The sequence below is a fragment of the Mytilus trossulus genome, chromosome 10 (genome assembly GCF_036588685.1).
Source record: "Mytilus trossulus isolate FHL-02 chromosome 10, PNRI_Mtr1.1.1.hap1, whole genome shotgun sequence".
Classification (NCBI taxonomy): Eukaryota; Metazoa; Mollusca; class Bivalvia; order Mytilida; family Mytilidae; genus Mytilus; species Mytilus trossulus.
Window position 1 is genome coordinate 24262409 of NC_086382.1, and position 5914 is coordinate 24268322.

The 5914-nt window shown below is 32.4% G+C and overlaps 1 long non-coding RNA gene across 1 annotated transcript; it reads left to right on the top strand.

The window, feature by feature from the left end:
- Positions 1-2208: 2208 nt before the first annotated feature.
- Positions 2209-3751, top strand: LOC134686101 (uncharacterized). Its single transcript, XR_010101543.1, has 4 exons — positions 2209-2256; positions 2521-2548; positions 2992-3035; positions 3618-3751. It is a non-coding gene; the product is annotated as an uncharacterized LOC134686101 (long non-coding RNA).
- The last annotated feature ends 2163 nt before the right edge of the window (positions 3752-5914 follow it).

Sequence of the window (5914 nt, forward strand, 5' to 3'; positions counted from 1 at the left end):
TTGGTGACCTCTGGTCACCATATGTTAATATTGTATTTGGTTACCTATGGTCACCTTATGCAGATTTCAGATTTGGTTATCTCTGGTAATTAACATTTACATACAACTAATTGATGTTTTTCATCTCATTTGAAGAAAGTTTGAGACAATCAAAGAAAGAGAGAAAAGAAGAAGAACAGGTTTGATATACAGTATGGGTTCAACAAATATAGAATATTATTACATTAAGTTTGATATATCTATATCTATATATTACTATCCTCATCAGATATAAAATGTAGATAAGAGTGGTATGTATGCATTTAATTTATTGTATTAAACTTTTAATTTGATGGAAACATACACAATGTTTATATAATGCTTCATCTATTATTCTTTTTGAACTTAATAATTGCAATCGTTTCTGGTAAAATTGTCACTTAGGTTTGATTGAACAATTCATTTTTTGTTTATTGATTACCTTACACAAATATTTAATTCAATTACATGTGGTCATCTTAACCAGAAATGGGATTTGATAACCTCTAGTGGCCTTATCATGCTAGAATGGGGTAATTTCTGGTCACCTTAAGCATATAATGGATTTGGTTACCTCTGGTCACCTTTTGGTAATATTGGAATTGGTGACCTCTGGTTACCTAATGTTAATATAGGATTTGGTTACCTCTGGTCACCTTATTCATATATAAGATTTGGTGACCTCTGGTTTCCTTATGTTAATATTTTGATTTGGTTATCTCTGGTTATCTCTGGTCACTTTATGTTTATATTGGATTTGGTTATCTTTTGTCACCTTATGTTAATATTGGATTTGGTTACCTCTGGTCACCTTATGTTTATATTGGATTTGGTAACCTCTGGACACCTTATGTTAATATTAATTTTGGTTACCTCTGGTCACCTCATGTTAATATTGGATTTTTTTATCTCTAGTCACCTTATGTTACTATTAGATTAGGTGACCTCACCTCATGTTAATATGTGGATTTGGTTACCTCTGGTCACCTTATGTTAATATTAGATTTGGTTACTTCTGGTCACCTTATGTTAATATTAGATTAGGAGACCTCTGGTCACCTTATGTTTATATTGGATTTGGTAATCTATGGTCACCTTATGCAGATTTTAGATTTGGTTATCCCTGGTAATTAACATTTACATACAACTAGTTGATGTTTTTCATCTCATTTGAAGAAAGTTTGAGACAATCAGAGAAAGAGAGAAAAGAAGAAGAACAGGTTTGATATACAGTATGGGTTCAACAAATATAGAATATTATTACATCAAGTTTGATATATCTATATTTATATATTACTATCCTCATAAGATAGAAAATGTAGATAAGAGTGGTATGTATGCATTTACTTTATTGTATTAAACCTTTAATATGATGGAAACATACACAATGTTTATATAATGCTGCATCTATTATTCTTTTTGAACTTAATAATTGTAAATATTTCTGGTAAAATGGCAACTTAGGTTTGATTCAACAATTCATTTTTGTTTATTGATTACCTTACACAAATATTTAATTCAATTACATGTGGTCATCTTAACTAGAAATGGAAATTGATAACCTCTAGTGGCCTTAGCATGCTAGAATGGGGTAACTTCTGGTCACCCTAATCATATATTGGATTTGGTAACCTCTGGTCACCTTTTGATAATATTGAATTTGGTGACCTCTGGTTACCTTATGTCAATATTGGATTTGGTTACCTCTGGTCACCTTATTCAAATATAAGATTTGATGACCTCTGGTCACCTTATGTTAATATTAGATTTGGTTACTTCTGGTCACCTTATGTTTATATTGGATTTGATTATCTCTTGTCACCTTATGTTAATATTGAATTTGGTTACTTCTGGTCACCTTATGTTTATATTGGATTTGGTTACCTCTGGTTACCTTATGCTTATATTAGATTTGTTTACCTCTGGTCACCTAATGTTATTATTGGATTTGGTTACGTCTGGTCACCTTATGTTAATGTTAGATTTGTTAACCTCTGGTCACCTTATGTTAATATTGGATTAGGTAACCTCTGGTCACCTTATGTTAATATTGGATGAAGGTTACCTCTGGTCATCTTATGTTAATATTGGATTAGGGTTACCTCTGGTCACCTTATGCAGATTTCAGAGTTGGTTATCTCTGGTAATTAACATTTACATACAACTAGTTGATGTTTTTTATATCATTTGTAGAAAGTTTGAGACAATCAAAGAAAGAGAAAAAAAGAAGAAGAACAGGTTTAATATACATTTTGGGTTCAACAAGACTATATAATATTATTACATTAAGTTTGATATGCCTAAAAAACTTTACACAATGAACATTATCTTTCATAATCATCTTCAAACAAATCTTAGGAAAATCCTTGACCTTGCAAACATTGTCAAGATCATTGACAGATGATAATTAAGTAAAATAATACTGATCCTCATAAGATACTTCCGGATAAATAAAATTGAATTTACTAATACATTTATCATATATTTATCTTCTTTTTTCAGAAGTCCTCAGAAAATGTAGATGAGAGCGGTATGCATGCATTTAATTTATGGTGACAAACCTTTAATATGATGGAAAAATGCACTATGCTTATATAATGCTGCAAATATAATTCTTTTTGAACTTAAATCTTGCAATCGTTTCTGGTAAAATGGCCACTTAGGCTTGATATAACAAATCATTGTTTGTTTCTTGATTACCTTACATAAATATTTAATTTGATTACATCTAAATCAGAAATGGGATTTGTTAACCTGTGGTGACCTTTACATGCCAGAATGGGGTAACTTCTAGTCACCAAATTAATATATTGGATTTGGTGACATCTGGTTACCTTATGTTATTAGATTTGGTGACCTCTGACCACATTATGTTAATATTGGATTTGGTTACCTCTGGTCACGTTATGCTGATTTAAGATTTGGTTACCTCTGGTCATAAAAACATAAGTCAGGTAATGTTTTTTTTTGTAGGAAATGTAAGACAATCGAAGAGCAGGAAAAAAGAACAAGAACAGGTTTGATATACATTACTGGTTCAGCAAGACTAAACTTTATTGTATATTAGTGAATACACTTGATTCTCAAAGAAAACAGTGTAAGTTGTTTAAAATACATAAATTGGTGATCTCGTGTTTTTTTTTAAAATCATTTATAGAGTTGTAGGGAAGGAATGGTGAATGGGTCGAAAGGAACAATCAAACTGAAATTTGGAGAACAAACTGACAAAGCTGAGCAAAAAAAAAAAAAAGATTGAAATTCAAATTGCAATCATTATAATTCAAAATAGAAAAATTAAACTGAGGAACATAAACCCCACCAAAAACCAGGGTGGTCTCATGTTACCTAGAATGGTTAGCAAATCCAGCTCATTATGCGGTGCCCATAATATTTTTCATGCTTGATTTCCCTTGGTATATTACTGTATCATTAGAAATCATATGTCTACTTTGAATCATATACATGTCGCTTTGCCAATCTGTAAAACATTTTTTTAGGTTGTAAGAATATTCATAACGATGCTTAATATGTCTTATTACATGTATTGTTTTAGCTTGACTGCAAGAAAAGATCACAACTGATTTTCACTTCATTTTCAGGTGAAGTTGACTATCAAGTTAAACATGTTAAATACTTTAACCGAGACTCTTGTCGATAAAGAATCAACGAAAAAGGCTGTATGCCGAAAAATGAAAGTGATATCTGCCCCAAAAAAGGGTGACATTGAAAAAACTAAGTAAGTGTTTGAGGGGAATTCAATTGTTCAGATTTTACGAACATTGGATCTATAATGGCTACAAAGGCAATCGTCTTCTTGGCATCTTTATTACATACTAAGAGTTTAGAATAAAATACACAATAGAAAATGCAAACAACTAGATTAACATGAAATATATAAAACATACATTTTCCAAATACCATGATCATTATATTCCAATAAAGGTTGATTAATCATGCATTGTGACCAGAGGTTACCAAAGCAAATATTTTTAAACGGTGACCGGAGGTTACTAAAATTAATATCTGTGTATGTTGACCAAAGGTAACCCCATTCCAAATCTGTAAAGGGTGACCAGAGGTAACTTAAATTAATATATGTATACGATGCCCGGAGGTAATCTCATTCAATAATATGAAAGGGTTACCAAATTCGAAATCTGTGTAAGGGGACCGGAGGGAAACTTACAAACATAGCTAATATCTGTGTAGGGTGACCAGAGGTAACCACATTCAATATCTTTTAAATTGACCAAAGATATTCATTATTTATGAATTGTAACCATAAGTAACATAAGCCAATTTATTGTAGGGTGAACAAAAGTAACCATTTTCAATATATGTGTAGGATGACCAGAGGTAACCAAAGCCAATTTCTGTGTGGGTGACCAGAGGTTACCATGTTTAAAATATATGTAGGGCGTCCAGAGGTAACCATAGTCAATATCTGTTTAGGGTGACCAGAGGTAATCATATTCAATATCTTTGTAAGGTGACCAGAGGTAGCCTTATTCAATATCTGTGTAAGGTGACCATAGATAACCTTATTCAATATCTGTGTAGGGTGACCAGAGGTAACCATAGATAACCTTATTCAATATCTGTTTAGGGTGACCAGAGGTAACCATATTCACAATTTTGGTAGGGTGGCCAGAGGACATCATAGTCAATATATGTGTAGGGTGACCAGAGGTAACAATATTCAATATCTTTGTAGGGTGACAAGAGCTAACCACATTCGACATCTTGGTAGTGGGACCAGAGATTACCAAATTAAACATCTAAGTAGGGTAAATAAAGGTACCTAAATTCAATATTTATGCATGGTGTCTAAAGCAATTATTTTTTTATCTGTGTATGGTGATCCAAGGTAACCACATTCCAAAAAAGCCAATTGCTATATATATTTGTTGACAACGGCAACATAATTAAATATATGTGTACAGCGACCAGAAGTTACTAGATAAATATATTTATTATAAAAGTAGCGCAAAAAGTGTGAATCGAGATAACCGATGCTAAACAAATTCAATTTTTGTAAATTGTAATCAAGGGTAACATAAGCCAATTTATTGAAGGTTGGCCAAAGGTAACCATTTTCAATATCTTTGAAGGATGACGAGAGGTAACCATAGCCAATATATGTGTGGGTAGCAAGAGGTAACCATTTTCAAAATATGTGTAGGGTGACCAGAGGTAACCATTGTCAATATATGTGTAGGGTGACCAGAGGTAACCACATTCAATATCTTTTTAGGAGACCAAAGATAAACATATGCAATATCTTTGTAAGGTGACCAGAGGTAACCTCATTCAATATCTGTGTAGGGTGACCAGAGGTAACCATATTCAAAATGTTGGTTGGGTGACCAGAGGTCACCATATTCAATATCTTTGTAGGGTGACCATAGTCAATATATGTAAAGGATGACCAGAGGTAATCACATTCGATATCTGTAATGGTTTACCAGAGGTTACCTTTTCCAATGTGTGTGAAGGTTGATCAGAGGTTACAACGTTCAATATATGAGTTGGGTGACCGAAGTTTACAAAATTAAATATAAGTAGGCTAAATATACGTAACCATATTCAATATTGATGCACGGTGACTAGAGGTAACCAAATTTTATATTTGTGTATGAAAAGAGGTTATCACATTCAAAATATGTGAAGGGTGACCAGAGGTACTGTAACCCCATTCAATATATGTGTATGGTCACTTGAGGTATTTACAATTCATATATGTATAAGGTGACCAAAGGTCACCAAATTCAATATTTTAGTAAAACATGTATAATTAATTATATAAAAACTCCACAGTCATCAGTACACTTTCGTTATTACGGGACTTACGAAAGAACTCACACGATGGGAGCGTTCAAGGCATCTAACATCATTC